The sequence below is a fragment of the Gallus gallus genome, chromosome 17 (assembly GCF_016699485.2).
Source record: "Gallus gallus isolate bGalGal1 chromosome 17, bGalGal1.mat.broiler.GRCg7b, whole genome shotgun sequence".
NCBI lineage: Eukaryota > Metazoa > Chordata > Aves > Galliformes > Phasianidae > Gallus > Gallus gallus.
In genome coordinates, this window is record NC_052548.1 from 4,602,690 (window position 1) to 4,620,189 (window position 17,500).

A 17,500-nucleotide genomic window follows, 5' to 3' on the forward strand; every position below is an offset into this window, starting at 1 on the left:
ATGTCAACATTCAATGGTTTTATCAATCATTAGAGATTTTCTGAAACTTTCAGTAATTTGACAGGAGGAAAACTTCTGAAGCTTTGTAGAATTATTATTAGTGTTTTTTAAAATAAAATTCAACAAAAATAAAAATCCGTATTTCACCCAAGTGCTGATCACAATGACAGGAGCTGCTAGTAAAATAAATACATCCTTTCTGTAAGTTCTTCGTAGCTATCCAAGAACATAAAGATGACAGGCGGCTGTTGCAAGGAAATTAGGAAAGAACACGCCAGGATCTGTTCCAACTGAATACTAAAATACTAAATAAACACCTGAGATCCCTGGTGATGCCACCCAGAAGAGGCCCTCTTTCCTTCTGATCAGCACTATGACACTCAAAAAAGGAAAATCACCGTGCCGTGTGCTGTAGATCACTTAGCATGGCTTAGCGCGGCACTTAATGAGCTTCAGGGCACAATGCAAAGTGTGTTAGTTCACACGGGTCTTTCATTAAGAACTACAGCCAGACCTTTATTTAGTCATTCTCTCAAAGTTTGCTTTAAAAACTGCCCAGATTCAGCTGCAAAGCAAATGGATCCAAACAGCCACGGAGCTGTTATTGCAGGGCCAGCAGCCGGTAGAGGAGTCACAGTACTGGCACTGTCACTCTGGATGCTGGGAACAGTGAGAGCAAAAGCTTGCTAGGTCGTGTGCATGGGCACGTTGGCACAAAGCACATGTGAAATTTGTCTTTTTTTCCTCCTCTTATCATGTTTTTGCCATTCTGTGAATGCACAGAGGCTCTGCCCCTTGGTGAGCAGCTCTCAGAGCATCCTGTGAGACTGGGAGTGAAGGGGAGGTGAATTTGGTTCTGATTCTGGCATGGCCAACAGCACTGCCTTCCTCCACATCCCTAAGGCCACCTGCCTTACACAGCATGAGAGAGACCCTCCCCTAAAGCCAACTTGGAGACCTGCAGGGGGACCAAGCACTCAATTCCCTTTTCTTTTCCTCTTTCTTCCGAGCACGAAACCTAGCAGACCCCTTCAGAAGAGGCTCCCTGTCACAGAAAAGGGCTCTTTTGTATGCAAGTTGCAGCGTCTATTTTTCAAGATAACCTTTATTTCATGTACCGAGTGTTAGCTTTGCTGAAAAAGAGAAAAGCTGAGATAACTCCTTCACCTGTGGAACATTATTACGCTTACTGGAAAAAAGAAGAATGAATCGTTCTGGTGCATGATAATGGAGGTGGAACAAATCAGGCAGAAGCAGGTGCCAAATGGCACCTCTCTCTGTTTCTCCCCACCTGGCTGTCTTTGCAATCTCCCTCTCTTTTCTCTGTCTGTCTTCCCATCTCCAACACGGACTGACTGTTCTCTCTCTCTCTTCTCTCATTACCTATAAATTCTCCATTTTTCTTATGCACAATATATGCTCCTCTGGGGCTCATCAGCAAAAGCCCTGACCAACGGCTCTATTATTTGCATTGTGTGTTGAGGTGGTGGCTGGGGTCCTGCCCTGCTGTGCTCGGTGCTGTACAACCAAAGCACGGAGTATTGCCTTCTGCAGCAAAGAGTTTCCAGCCTAAAAATTTTGTGGCTCACGTTTGGCTGCAAATTGGTCTGTGGGAACATCTTCCCCCTGGGAAAAGGCTGTTCTTCGGGAATAGGTAAAATGTGAGTGCTTCATTGGAGTACTCTAATTCCAATGACATTTCAAAGGCAAAATATTGAATCAATTTGAAATCAAAATGGATTTAAATTTTTTTTATTATTTTGGCTGCTTTCTGCTCCATTTCCCACTTGTTTTCAGTTCTATATTAGAATCTTAATTTTATTCTGTTGCATATCTATATATGATCCAGTACTGCAGAACGAAACGAAGCCTCAATAATATAAAAATGAAGCATTTCAGTAGGTGGTGGCATAACTTCTGAAGAGACATACTTCAAAAACATATTTTCTGACTTGGTCCTGTCTGAGACATAAACAAATGCTTAGTTGCTAAATTTCTCTGGAGACAGAATGCCTGTTTTCTCATCAGATTTAATGATGAGCTTTAAGAAATCTTGAGTTTGATCAGAAGGAACAAGGCACATTCAAACACGTCTTTAGAATTGGATACTGATATTGCAGTGTGACAGTGATGTATGGGAGATGTTCTCCTGTCCCTCGGTGCCCCATCCTCCCTGTGAACACGTGAGTTATGCCTTCTCCTTCTCCCAGCCATCCGGTTAACGCCTCATTGGAGAAATGATTTCAGTAGAGGAAAGAGACTGCTTGCTGCAATTGCAACAGGCAGCAAACTCAACTGGACACCAGCTGTCTCGTGTACCCCTGTCGCAGTATTTCCTTGCAAAGCTATCAGCCCAGGGATGCAGGAGGTGGCATGGACCACTGAGTACATCTTGAAGGGAGGGAGGACATCCCGACCAGGATTAGGACTTTAAACGAAAACCAGAAATAAAATTAATGATCTGGGAAGAGCATCTTAGCAGTCACTTATCCCATCACCACAGAGCACAACCACTGAGGGCTGTGGGTTTATGCTCTAATCAGGGCAATGTGTTTGCAGAGCTGGCGATTTCACATCAGCTGGATCCTACTGGCAGGGGAGAAGTTCTGCAGCACATGCCTGGGTGAGCTCTGTGCACATGGAATAGCTCCCAAAGTTGCTACGCAGAGTCCGTGCTGCACCATAAATTACAGGGTAGTTATTTCTTAGTTATTTAGCAGTTACAGTGTAATTAGTTCCACTTAATGTCAACTTTTGTCAATACGTCTTCCATTAGCCAGAAAATTATGGCTGGGTTTTAAAGCAATGGCGATACATGAGCTTCTGAGCTGGGAGTCACAAAGGGGAGGAGGAGAGGTGCTGTGGGGAGAGGATGGGACTGCTGGGTCAGCACTGCACTGGCCCCATCTCCTCTGCACTCCTACAGCTCACACGTCCTTGCATCCCCATGTGCACTAAGTGCACGTCTTTTCTCCTAGATCAATATTGCAGCCCAGACTGCAGAGAGGAATCAAACAGATCCCTGGAGAAGTTCACTTTGGCTGCTCAGAAGCAAACAAACAAGCAAGCAAGCAAATAAAACCCAATATCTGCCTTAAAATAGCATATGCTGCCTATATTTTATGGAAGAGCTAATTAAGAAGTATGCTTTAGGTTTTGGAGATCCAAGCTTTTGTTCAGAGAGGGCTTTGTTTCCAGTTTTTGGCTGCTTTATTCTTGGTCATCACAGGAAGTCCTTCTGTTCCCACCCCCAGAAATATTAAATAAAAATAAGATCCCTGACTGCTTTTTTCTTTTTCTTATGAAACTGTAGATATCATATATGGATATTTCTGGATTTCAGTCCTTACTCCAAAAAGCCCAGGGTACCAGGCTTTAGAAACTCCAAGGTATATGCTCCTGTGTTGCAATGCTCTGCGCAGTGAAGGATGAGGCAAGTTGGCTTTAAGGGTGCTATCCTTCCTCCTGAAAGACCTTCCACTTTAGGGCATCATCAGCATTCGGGAGCAGTTTTAGTTAGAAAGATTCCCTTACCTGTTTCAAACTTCAAAACGATGTGGAAGCTGACTGCTCAATCTGACTATTGACTGAAGTGCTAACGATGGAACTATTAGGAAATAGCAAAACAAATTCTGTTAAGATTACTTTACAATGAAGCAGATCCATATAATTCTCCCTTTGTTTGTGCCACTAACCCAGGTCTCCTGTTATATGCCTAGAAGTAGAAAAGAGTCAGCATGGGTCCGTTGTTTTTTTTTCTAATGACTTTCATAATTCCAGCCTCCAATAGTCCCCTCCATGTAATTTTCCTCTATGAGTGCGCTGTGCTGATTTCACACAGGGCCTGCATATGCTAAATCCGGTCCTTGAAGAAGAATTAAGTATTCAGTTCAGGGGAAAAAAAAAGTCAGACAGAAGGAATGTAACGGTAATGTTAGTATTAATACATCCTCCAAACATATAATGAAGTTCTTTCGGTTGCCTTGCACCCCTCTGTGTCCACCAGGAGGCCAGGGACAATGGGACTCCTCCTGCTATTATAAAATAAACAATAATAACAACAACAGCAATAAACATTTGCACCACAGAATTTTTCCTGACAAATATGAATTTCAAAATTAATGTGCACAGCAATACAGCGGTGATTGCAACTTCCTACAAATACGGATAATAAGACCAGGGGCATATGACTCAACTGGCTCATTGCAAATGAGGCCCTGAGACCAACTACAAACTCTCAGAGACTTTATGCATACATACACCAAAACCTCCAACTATGCTTGAGTAATGAAGTACTGTAAGAAAAAATCATGATCTGAGGAATTCCATAAGCAAAAATAGAAGACAAATACCTCTAATAAATAATGCATTGAAAAATACTCACTCAGCTGAGTCCACTTTGCACAGGTTTACATCCATATGGAGTATTCCTTCTCTCTGTGGGCAACCTCATCCCAAATACACTGAATGAATACATGCAGAGATTTGTAGCTGTTTCTCTTGAATATTTCAGACCATGTTAGATAATTCTGCCCCACAAAAATCACTTACTTTAGCAATCCAGGAGAAAAGCAATTAACTGTGTTAATAATTGGGTCATAAAATACTGTATAATCAGCAAGGACTGGAACCTGTGGTGTTTTGACCACAGTTGTTAGTTGGAAAACTGCATGGAAGTTACCTGGGTCTGCACATGGGGATAAAAATGTCTTGAGCACAGAAACAAAGCCAAGGGACTTTGCTGGGGCTGCAGGGAGGTGACAGGCCCAGCCCTCACCTGTGGAAGTCCTGTGCCTCAAAACCACCTGGGTAAGCACATTTATTGCCCAATGGGCAGGTTGTTACAGGATGCCACCATTTCCTCCACAGAGAAACCTGATGCTTTCTCTCACTGCCTGTTATTTTTGCAGAGATGAGGCCTGACTGCCTGTCAGCGCTGCCCACTCCATCCGAAGCAGATACAGGCCTTCATTGGGCACACAGCAGGAGGGAGGTGGAGAATTCGGGGAGTGAGGGAGCTAAGACAGGAACTCTGACAGGTGTTAACATGGGAAGGAGAAACCAGAAGGAACACCAGTGGCCCCAGGATAATTTCTGTTTCAGGGCAGGGGCTAGAAGGTCCTCAATGACGTCAAGAGAGCTTCTATTGGCATCAAGTATTTGTCATCTCGTTTTGCCTCTCCTACACATGTCCACGTCTACCAACATTGAACCTACGTCCAAGCTTTGCTGTTCCAAATCTGGAAGGTGTTGGCTGAGCAAGGGGAGGATGTACTGAGTCAGGAGCCCCGTGCTGCATCCATAACTTCTGGGGCTCCGTGATGGAAATGAAAAACAGCTACCACCCACAAAAGCCATGTGGCAGATGCTATGGAGTCACAGCCCAGGCCCATCTGTGAGGCTGGTGGGTGTGGGATGCTCCTGGTTCCTGGAACTGCAGTTTGCCCATGAGCGGTCGCATGTGAATGCAGTGGCAATGACCTGGTTGTTGGTAAGGAGCTCTCTGGCTCCTCACATGGTAATCAGAAACACATCATGCTGTGTCCACATACAAGACCCAACAAATTCAAGGCCTGCTCTTCTGCCAATCACATAGCTGAATTTGCAGGCTGGCCAAACAAGAAGTCTCTGGTAGCTGCAAATCTCTACTGTGGCCATAATTTGGGACTCTGAGAAAAGCAGAAAAGACCTTCCACCTCTGAATGTATAAGAAGTTATAAGAGAAAGAAAGAGAAAAGTAGGAGTGAGATGCAATAGGGATCAGCAAGAACTGCGAGCAGAGACTGTGTGTTCTTAAAGAATCAACTATACGCATAGAAAAGGGAATTACCCAGGGGAGAGAAGTGTGTGTGCGGAGCTGTGAGAAATGTTATGGAAGAAAGATATTAAGGCGAAGCTACTGATATTTGAAATGTTATTTGAAGGGAAGTTTTAATCTGATAGGGCGCAGACAGAGAATTAATGGATTTTCAATGAGTTGCATATCGCTTTGGGACAGTGTCAGGAACAAAGCGAAGTTCCGCTGCTGGAGGTCAATGCCACATCCCTGGCACAGAGCACGCCGTCAGAGAAGAAATCAAAAAAGCAATTGAGAAATAAAGTCTGCTAAATTCCTTGGAGATGAGCAAGAGAGTCAAAAACAAAAACAAAGCCCGTAACTCCTATATCAGCTCTCCTTTTAATTACCCAGGAGTTCAGGTTGGATGGCTAGAATCCAGAGTGGGGATGTAAGCAAAGGAAAACAGGTAACTGGGAGGCGTCTTACAACTCCTTCAGTGTAAAAATGGATAACACTCACTATCCATTATCCTCTCGGCTGGGGCAGGCAGAGATCTGCATTTGTGCATCAGTAGGTGCATGGGAGGCTACAGAGAAACAGGCTGGGCTGACAGCAGGAGCAACATGTTCTGTGGAGAACTTGTCACGATGTAAAGCCCGATTGGCACCACTGGTCTTGAACCACGGCATCTCCCTTTTGCCCCCAGTGTCCTTCAGGACTTGGTAGTTGCTCTGGAGAGTAGAAGCTGTCATTTAGAAGACATTGCTATTGAAGAGCAAGTGAGGAGGTGAAGAAAGAAAGAAGAAGTGAAGCTAAAAAACAGAAGGGGGAAAAACTGTGTTCTTAGAGTGGGTAACTCATATGGCAGAGCAGGAAGATCCTTATTTCGATAAACACTAGTATCTTAGGAATGAATTAAATTCCCTGGGCAATCTACAAATCTTATCAGTTCTGTAGCTCTTCTTTTTTCTTCTTTTTTTTTTTTTTCTGCTCATCTGTTTTAGTCAATCTTGATTTCTCCTTGTTTCTTCGTCTCTATTTCTTACTCCCTTCTTTTTATATGATCAGAAGCTGTAGATCTCTTGTGGTGTTTCCCAGAATCCCAGTTAAGGTCTTGTTGGCATCTAGCAAGCAAAAAGTGGTGGGGGTCATGAAGGCAATGAAGCAACAAGTTTAATCCCTCCTAACACTTAAGTCTTTCTGCAAAATGCAGAGCATTTGGGTTGGATTTCTGGTTTTAGCCCCAACATTTCCTTTCTCCTAGAGAAATAGGGCTTAGGTCAAAAGCCCAAAAAGAAAATTATCACAGTTTGCTTCATTATTCTGGAGCCAGGCAGATGGACAGAACTGGGAGATTCTATGTGGGTACTTCTGAAAAGGAAACCTGCAGCAAGTCGAAGACTTTCAGGGAGAAAAAAAGTCTACAGCAAAAGAGCTATTTTAGAAAAGCCCCATCAACCATGCATTCAACTGTCATTTGCAATCAGCCATGAGACACAAATGCAGTCAGGCCTCCTTATTTCTTAATTCTTGTTTCATATATTGATGCCATCAGCAATATTATGTATAACCAATTAACAAGAAAAACGTCTCTCAGCAGCGAGTTGAATTCTTCATTTTATCTGATTCAATACCAAACTATCCCAAGAATTCTTCTGAGGCTGAATTTCTTTCAGTGTATTATGGAAATACAGCGCACCTTTTAATCACAGCAGACATCTCTATTTAGGTGGCAGACTGGAAAATGTCTTCTGTTCAAAGTGATGTGTTCTTACCTGACTGAGACCTGAGATAAAACTCCAGCTGATATCATGGTTTCAGGAATCAGCAGACAATGCGCTTCTAAACCTTTAAACTGAGTCATGCATTATTCTTTGCATTTGGATTTTTTACTCATTTCCCTGTAACTGAACTTCACTCCTCCACCCCCAATGAACAAATAGAAACCAATTACGTTTGGAGAAGGATGGCATTATGACTAAAGCACTCTACTGGGACACTCCACTGGGGATTTTCTGGCCACTCCACTGTCTCCTGCTGTGATTGGTTTTGTATGGGGTATTGCCAGCCTTTATCTCCAGGTCTAGAATTAGGAAGGTATTATGAATAGAGACTCAATGAAAGGTCCTGATGGCTTTCAGAGTTGCAAGTCAGTGTCTTGTCCTTAGAAGTCGAAATGTCAAGAGGTGGACTGCAACAGCCTCTTGCCATCGATGTGCTCAGAAGAGATTATACTTTTTTTTTCAGGATTACCATTCATGCCTCTGAATTAAAGTGATGGGAAATGGACGGGGGGCTTTATCCAGTGACTCAACCACCAGCATGCAAAACAGTCACTTAAGATTTCTGTGTCCTTTTACAGCCAGAGAAAAGACGAGCCAATTCAGTGGACAACTTGGAAGCCAAATATGGTATCATTATTGAAATTAAGTTACAATATGAGCGTTAATTATAATGTGTCTCTGATCTGTGGTTCTTCATATCATAGAATCATAGAATGAATGGCTTGGGTTGGAAGGGACCTCAAGGATCATCAAGCGGAAAACAATATTCCTGTTTTATTACCGTTTCTAATCAGAGTATATGCTCTTTCAAGGCAGGAATCTCATCTTTCATTTTGCCAACGTGTAGCATCTTAACAGATTTGGGCCCAAAAGACACTCTCTCAGTATAAATGACCAATGAACTCTTATCATATTACAGTTATACAAAGGAAAAGATGAAGCTTAAGCTTAGATACAAATCCCAGTACTGCCCAGTGATGCAGAGTGTGGAAGAGTTATATATACATCATCCTATCTGCTCCTCTGCTGCCTGTTCCCATTTCAGTAAGGAGATTGAATTTAAGTCGTAGAGAAAGGTGGATCTGTTCTGCAGTGCAAAGAATGTATAAAGCCTCAAATCGGGTAATAATAGTAACTCCCATTCTGGAATCTTTTCAGAAGAAACCATTTACAAGTAGCTTTTTTTGAGCAATAAATATTTTCCTCTTTTTCTTTTTCTTTTTCTTTTTTTTTTACTATGGTGAAATCTTTAACAAATAATCATTTTACACTGTACAGTTCATCAATAAAAGCAATAACATCAGGTTATGTAATAAATTAAATATGATTTGCAGTTGAAAGTAATCGTGCTTTCAGGCACCAGCTTCTTGTGACATTAAGGGCTCTGGCAAACAGGTTTAATATTTGTGGAATGAACAGAACTATTGACAAGCAGAGAGAAAACTAGACAGCAAGTGAACATCATATTAATTTTTCAGAGGCCGATATTGTTTTTCCTGCTGACATTGCAACAAACTTTCAGAGCTGGCTTTAACTGTGGAGGGTTTGGCAGTGGTTGTAGTGGGTTTTTTCTTGATCTCTTTTTCTGCCACGTTCATGTCTATTTGGAAGGGAGAAGGAAGGAGAGAATAAAATAGTGATGGCTCTCAGAAAATAAGGGAAGGGGAAAAGGAAGGGGAAGGAAAAGAAAAGGAAAAAGAAAGGGAAAAGGAAAAGGAAAAGGAAAAGGAAAAGAAATAGTGTGACTGGCCACTCTAGGCATGTGTTTTATCTAAGGCAGAGGTAAAAATAGCTCCCTGACATTTTTCCTGTCTCAGATTTGAACTGTAAGCACCACACCCTTTCTCTGTATGTCTCATGCAATTTGTCAACCCAGAAAGATGAAAAAAAGGTGTTAAATAAAATAACCAGAGTGCCTTTCTGATGATGGGGTATGGAGAGGCAGAAGAGAAGGTTTCTGTGCTGCAATGGTCAGTGACTGCTCAGATCAGAGGCATCTGATAGAAGCTGTCACAGGAGATCCTCACAAAGAGCATCTGTCTAGAGAAGTCTGCATCCCTACAAGAAAAGCTGCCCAAAGCGTCTCTGCACACTGCCTTTTGTATTGTGGGCAGGATGGATTTGTGCTTGTCATCAGCATTTCTAAGGCAGTGGGTGAGATATCCAATCCTGTATGAAGTTGAACAAACAAATCATTGCAGGAAGCAATTCAGGAGTACTCTGCCTCTTCTATCCCAGGGGGGTTTACCCTTTACTTTTGAACCTTCTTCATAGTCCCAAAAACAAGGGCAAGAGAAAAATGTGAAGCAGGTGAGGGAAAGAGACAGCTCTGGGCAGGTCAGGGATTCTTTCCTGGGTTCTTATCAAACCTTTCTCTCTGCTCTCTCATAACTGTCCAAGCTCTGAGGGCACTAATTCTGCTGGCAAGGCAGGCAGTGCTGCAGTGAGCTTTAGAGCACAATAAATACAAGACCTCTTTTGAGGTCTTGCTTATGAGGAAACCCTTCTGTTTGATCCATGTGGAAAAGGAGACAGAATTGAGAGGTGTTAAAGCATCAGAAAGGTATCAAGATATATCTGGAGGTCCGGGATCGAAAGTGTGAGGAAGATGCAAAGCTACACAGAAACACCAGCACAGGAGCACACTTTTTGTAATGATCTGTTTTACAAAATGTGGAAAATGTTAGAATTTCAAGCATCAGCTGCAAGTCCTAATGGTGTATTAACAACCTAATATACCTTGGAAAATGTTGTTAGAGGCAAGTAGCAGAATAAATATAGGAGAAGCATGAAGTTGCTGTTACCTGAGGCAGAACCTGTCTGCAAAGAGCTAGAGGGCTGAAAGAGGGACCCAGGTGAGGATTAATCATAGAATCATTTGAGTTGGAAGGAGCCTCTAGAGGTCATCTCATCCAGCTCCCCTCCTATGAACAGGGACACCCACAGCTCCATCAGGTGCTCAGATCCCCAACAGCCTGACCTTGGCTGTCTGCAGGGATGGGGCACCCACCATCTCTCTGGACAACCTGTGCCAGTGTTTCAGTACGCTTACTGTAAACAACATCTTCCATATACCCTATCTGCATCTCTCCTCTTTTAGTTTGAAACCATTTCCCCTTTTCCTATTACAACAGACCCTGCTAAAGAGTCTGTTCCCTTCTTTCTTACTGCCTCCCTTAGGGAAAGGCTGCTCTCAGCTCTCCGTGGAGCATTCTCTACTCCAGGCTGGACAGCCCCAGCTCTCACAGCCTGTTGGATGTAGTGACCTTCTGGGGCTATCATAACAGAACAAAGGCTTCAGAAGAGCTAAACATTATTTAGGAAGTGGTTGAAAGAGTCAAAATATTAGCTTCAAGGAGAATCTTTAATATCCAGTCTCAAATGTTAACTGTGAGGAGGGCAAATATAATCTTTGGATTACTTTGGATGGCCACTATATCCAAGAGGCTCCCATCTCCCTCTTTGCAATGAGGGTCTGTCGGACAAAGTCAAAAGGCTGGATTGTCATAGGTGAAAAGTGGAGAGAAAACGTGGTTGTGTGGTTTTATCTTTTATTATTCTTTTCTGTCACCAAACTTTTCCAAAGTGGTTATGACACTAGCCCTTAAAGCTTCTCTGATTCCTATCAATGCTTCATCTAAGCATGTCTTTTTTTTTTTCCATGGGATCCCCATGGTACACATGAGGACCTATGATGCAGAGGGAAAAGTACATGCCAAAAAAATAATGTGTTTTGCTGTCAGGCTCTGAAGTACATCTGAGAATCCCACTAGCTACCTAGCTACCCATAAAGAGCTGAAGCCATCTGAGAAGTCAGTGGAAGATCAAGAACAGGAATTGTTCCTGATGTCATTGGGCATCTTCTTAATCTGAGATGCATTTTCTCTAACTGGTGAATGGAAAGGAGCTACAGTTTTCTTTTACAGAGTTTAGAATTAGAAACGAATTTGTTAAAGCTAAACAAAACAAAGCACAATCCTTTGTGTTAAATCTTGCACAAGAAGTACTTTTGGGTTTCTTCCAGATTTAGATATATTATTGTTAAAATAAATTAATATTTATTCTTAGCCTCATACTTTGCCTTTTCTATTTAACCAAGTTGCTATTTTTGAGTTGAAAGCACACAAAAAAATGCAAATCCCAAATTTCAAAGGCACCTTCCACTTGGAATTGGATCTATTTTCGTCCCTGTGACTATCTTGTGCAGCTCTAATTGTCATGCCCCACTCAAATCCACAGTGTGCTCCTCTCGCCAGCTTATTTTTGGATTATTGCTCATTGTGATCAGCCTTTTGTGTTCTTTTTGAAATGGACCAAATTCTGACATGAGGTGCTGAGTCATGCGTAAGGTGGATCTTATTTGTGTCTCAAAGAAATCTTCTTTGTTCTATTCCCACATACCTGGGCCAAAACCTGGCAGAGTTTCCCCCATTTCCCAGGCAGACAAGAGAAAAAGAACCGAAAACCCAGCAAAGCATGGAGCAGCTCAAAACAATTCGTTTTATTATTATTATAAATTGTCACTGGGAGTGCCAACTTTGTATTGTAGCTTCCGTGCTTATGCTTTTTGTCAAAAAACTATACGCTGAAATGGTGTCCCAAAGAAAGAATTCCTCTTTTGAAACCAGGGACTCAGGGGTGAAATATTTAACTTCTGCACACCAGAAATACAGTCAAACATGAGTGCGGACTCAGTGAACAAAATGACTAGGGAATGATGATTGATTTTCTAAAGGTAAATTACATACTTTAAGCACTTTTGGGGAGTGATGGGGAGGGGGAAGGGCGCTTGATGGGGCAGAAAATCCAAATAATCCCATCTGCTGTAGAACTCAGTGTTTTCTGGAGTGCTTTCCCAACACTCCTGCACATTTTTCCTTTTATTTCTGCTTCTTATCTGGTGCATTATCAATGGACACGAGCACCATTTGATATATTATCAAAAAGAGGAACGTATTTTTGCCAGATAATGCAGAAAAAAGATTGCAGACAGAACCTGCATTGGTCTCTGAAATAAATGTTGTGCGCCCTGCCTTACTCTGAATAGGTCTTGATGAGTTTCTCTTTCCTCCAGATCTTGAGGTGCTGAACACAATGTGACTGGTGTCTGCTGCTGCTTTGAGCTCCAGATCCCTAACAGAAAATTCCCCTGACCTTCATGCATAGATTTGCAGAGACAGGTGGACCAAGCAGGGGCTCCTCCATACCCACACTTCATCCCACAAGCCCAACTGCCCAGTGAATCCATGCAGAACCATCTCCAGTGCATTTCTGTTTGCTGCCTGTGCTGGCCAACTGCTTCACAAACAGTTGAGCTATTTTAGTTTTGTGGCCATAATCATTTGACTCCCTTGGTACTATCCATCACCTGCAGATGAAAATGAAATGATTTTTAAGTCAGGTGACAATAATACAGCGTTGTCCAGGAATGCACGTGCATGTGGGAGTGCAGAGCAAAGAATACTGCTGTAAATAAGTTGTTAAGCACCCTAGAAATGTTGTGCTTGACCCTGGAGAGAGGAAGCATGCTTATGAAGGAAGTGGAGAAACAGTGAAGTGTTCTTCAGTTTTTCTGTAACTAGAGAATACATGCCTTTTAAGGATGAAATTTCCATGGCCAGGGCTCAAGGCACACTGATTCTGTCCCAGTTGCACACCCCGTGGCATCACACGTGATGAATGTTTGGGCTAAAGAGAGGCAATAGGACTGCAGCTCTCAGCCTGGTTGTTCAGGTTGTGCAAGATGAAATTGTTAATTAATTAATTAAATTAATGAAGATACCCCCAGTGAGGTCACACCAGCCTGTGCTGCTGGCACCAGGCATTGAGCATTGTCAGAGATCTGTGGTTGTGTCCTCCTAGGATAGCAACTGTTGTCTAGTGATGAAAACCTGGAACATTTCCCTGCTCCCAAAGCTGTCTGCCACCCATGAAGGTTATTTTTGCCATCTTTCCGCAACTCCACTTTTCTGCCATGCAAGGAAAGGAATGAGCAGGCTGTGCAGAAGCTGGATGTGAGCACCTCGGGCTAAAGAAAGGGGTCACAAAAATTTTGTGTGCCTCTGCTGGAGCTGTGCTTGACGTCCATCAGCACACGTGGGAGAAGCAGGGACCACAGTGGGATATCTGTTCAGGGGCACATGGCTGGGGGTCAGTCCCCATATTTCCATCCTGAGAGCAAAGTAATATATGGCTGCCTCACTGACCAGCCTGAACAGAGCTAACGGTGATTTATACTGGAGAAGGAGAGGGGAGAATTGAGCACAACAACTGAATCTTAGAATAAAAAAAGGCCTCTGGAGAGGGAGACAAAGTGCATGGAGGAAAAGGTAACGCCATGGCCTCTGTGATTCTGTCTTTGCAGGTCCCTTAGGCAACATAACCATAAACAGCCTCTTCAAAAAGTGTGAATATTATGCTCCTTTCTGACAGGTTTTTTTCCCAATTTCCTTCTGTCTTTACAAGTAGCTGAAGAAAATAAATATTTAATGACCTATTTCAATATTTTAATGTAGGTTTCTTGGTTAAAACACCACAAATCTCTCCACGAAAGGGAGACAATGGAATTACTAAAGTAATGAGCATTGCAGCAAGTGGGAAGCGGGCTGGAAGGGAGAAGGGAAGGGAAAGAGGTGAGGCAAGGCTCATGGGCATGTCTTCATCAGGTAGGAGTCACCACTGCCCAGTGCAGCACCTTTCAAGTGCTCCTTCCCAGGGCTTACTGGGGAAGAAAGTCTCAACCAGTTTGCAGTTCTACCATTCACCAATTCTTTGTATAAAAGCACAGCAGAGCTTTCCTTCTCTTTGCCTTCCCAGGCCCAGCTTTATTGGATAATATTTGTTCATTTGCACATTAAATCCTTTATGTGATACTTTCAGGAAGGCTGTGTTTGCACTCATCTGCATTTGAGGTTGTTCTCTTGCACAGGAAAGTGGTGCAGAGCACTCAGTGTAGTATCTTGATGGTACCTCTATGAATCATAGAATCACAGACTATCCTGAGTTGGAAAGACCCACAGGGATCACCGAGCCCAACTCCTGGCCCCCCACAGCACCACCCAAATCCGAATCCTACAGCTGCCCCTCTGCTCCCTGTGGGGAGCTGCAGGCCGCCATGAGGGGCTGCAGGCCGCCATGATGAGCTTCAGGCCTTCCCTCATCCTCCTCTGGCCAGAACAAACCATGGGACCTCAGACTCTCCTCACACACCTTGCCCTCCAGACCCTTTGCTGTCTTCACAGCCCTCGTTTGTATGCAGTGTAAACATGTTACAGGCTCTGTGCAGAGTCAAGCTGGGGATGGAATCTTGGCCTGGTAGCTGCAGCGAATATTTTATCCCTCTCTCTCTGTCCTTACTCCATGTGAGCTCAGCGGCAGTCTCTAGCCAACATAATTCTTTGTGAGTTACTTTCGTTAGCAAAACCTTTCACCCTATGAAGATGTTCTACTTAATTAGTAAAAGTTCAATTTTTTTTGTCACCGACAGAGCCCCATACATCACCATGTCTGGAGAGTCATTAGCAGTAAAATTAATCAGGGTGGATAGCGGATGAATAGAGTCAGAGCCCTTTGTGTTCCTTCCCACATCTCTGCCTCCGACGTGAGAACCTTTTTAAGAAGGGGAATCCTAAAAGCATCTCCAGATATCCAGGAGAACAGTTTCTAGGGTAGCACTGAAATGGGGGATGTTCCTGAGCCTGGAGAGGAGGGGGGAACTGAAAAACCAGGAGACAGCACAGCAGGAATCTGTCTAACATCACCCACCTCTGTCTGACCCACAGAGCACTGCAGCTGGGGAGCTCAGCTATGTTGCTGGGTGACTGTAATTTTCCTATCACCCACCTCTGGGCAGTCAGTCTTTTTTCGCTCTTTCACAGGCAAATTTTGTGTAAGTTGCAATGCGAAGGAAGTGGGGCTGGGTTTAACAGAAGGTTTAGCCACAAGCTTGAGGACTGTGTTCTACAAGAGAGTGTCCTGAGGAAATCCAGGAGCTGAGGAGAAAGCAGAGGACTGAGTATAAAAGCTAGACTGTTTCTGTGCTGCATCAAAGAAACCATGCCACAGTGCTCAGCCCCAAGTGTTCCTGGCAGCATGTTCCCCCCTTGGGCATGTAGCTTGCTTCTGCAGGGCCAGAATGCCTTGGGAGCAGCCTAGTGACTGCCTTACTAGGGGGTAGAGGTGAAAGCACCGTGCCTTTCCTCCCCTGCATTGTGCTATGTTTACATACAGCATTGGGACTGACGGGTTTTTCTGCAGCCCATTGTGGCTCAGTGTTGGATTTCATCCCAGGTGTGTGCTTATTGCTCAGGAGCAGCAATTTCCCATAAGCTCACCTATTTCCAAGCAGGTCAGTAGATACCAGAAGACCAGATGACATGCTTGGGTTCACAGCATGGCTCTGCATGGGTTTGCAGGTCAGCTTCTTCCTGGCTGTTCTTTATCCTTATACCAGTTTGCTCCCTGGGTACAGAGTCTCAGTTTTCTGCTGGCAGATGGAGCCCATCTGTGACTACAAGCAGGTGGGGAGCATTACAGGAAGTTGTGTTGGGGATGTCAGATGCTTTGCAGGAATTTTTGAGCAGGTACATTAGCTTAAGAGGCTTTTTATAACAAGAAAAAGAATCTTGTGTCATTCCTAGGTCCTCAGCACAGGATGTATTTCTGTGTCACATTATTTCTTCCTGTTCTAGCACTTCTTAATTTTAGCAGGGAGGTGCTGGTGGCAAGTTGTGATGGAGAGCACTCATATCATTGTTTATTGTTATTGTTGTTGTTATTATTATTACTATTATTACAGGAGACCTTACTGTAGCAAAGGGAAGTTGTTACAGATAATGCAAACAAATGCAAGTAAATTGTTAGCACCTACAATTTTGTATAGCTGCTCGTGGGACCTCCTTGAAAGCAAATTCCTTCATCTTGTGGTACACTTCAGTTTAATACAGAATGAGATCAGACAGGGGGAGGAAGCAAATATTTTGCCTGCATAGAAATATGTCTTGGCAAACTTCCTTTTCAGAATACATCTAAGAGCAGACATCCTGGGAGAGACTTGCCTGGGCTGCTCTGCTCTCTCCAGCTCTTGCCACTTCTCTGCTGCTGATGCTCAGAACACTGAAGCATTTTGGAGTCTTCTCTGACTAACAAGTGGCTCAAGGCCTCCAGCTCTGTCCTCACACTCCTGTCGAGTGTAGTTAAGTAAGTGTCTTCACAAATGGAAAGCGATTTCTCTGCTACAGCCCCTCTGGGTACGAGTCCCACCCAACCAGAATCATGAATGCTGAGGCCTTGTCCCTAGGAATGAAGTATGTGCATCTCAGTAAACAATTCTGTCCTTGGCATCTGATTGATTTATAAAGCTCATTTTCAGTGTGCTTGTGAAGGGGTAAAGTAGAAAAAACTGGAGCTTTCTGCTTCAAAACTCAATCTGATCCCTTGCAGCAGAATATCCTTTAGGCACAACATCTCTGCAAGGCTGCCATTTTTCTACCTGCTTCCCTGGGCAGAGCAAAGGGGTAAAACAAATGTTAGGGTTCATGCAAACCAATGTAGATTATGCATTTTTCCCCTTTGCCTTTCCTAGGGAAAATAAGAGGGAAAGTGAATTTTTCTTAGGCTGAATCGAAAAGTTTTGTTATCTGCCAAGCATAAAAATTCTTTTCATCTTTCGAAATCTTTAGGCTTTGGACAAATAAGTACAATTTGGATAACAGAAAACACTGTTTTCTTTTGAAAAGACTCTTCATTTCTAAAGTGCCAGAGTGGGATATTATCTTTCTTATTTGCTCTTGTTTTCACATTAGCTATTTGAGGGAGTCAAAACAAATTGGTGAAAAGCTTTCTGTGCTCTGAAATTACTTTTTCAGTGAACAAAAAATTGACCAGTAACACTATACTCAGCTATAGTTATCAGGCTCTGTTCCAGGCTTTTCCTAAG

At 43.2% G+C, this 17,500-nt stretch overlaps 1 long non-coding RNA gene across 6 annotated transcripts in view; it reads left to right on the forward strand.

Moving 5' to 3' along the window:
* LOC101748943 overlaps positions 1-17,500 on the forward strand; it is a 241,366-nt gene that overhangs the window by 180,190 nt on the left and 43,676 nt on the right. The window contains exon 1 of one of the 6 annotated variants that reach the window (XR_005840316.2): positions 16,588-16,761. The exons of the other annotated variants lie outside the window; for them this stretch is intronic. This is a non-coding gene — a long non-coding RNA (uncharacterized LOC101748943). Of the gene's footprint in view, positions 1-16,587; positions 16,762-17,500 lie in introns of those variants that run through there. 6 annotated transcript variants of the gene reach the window in all.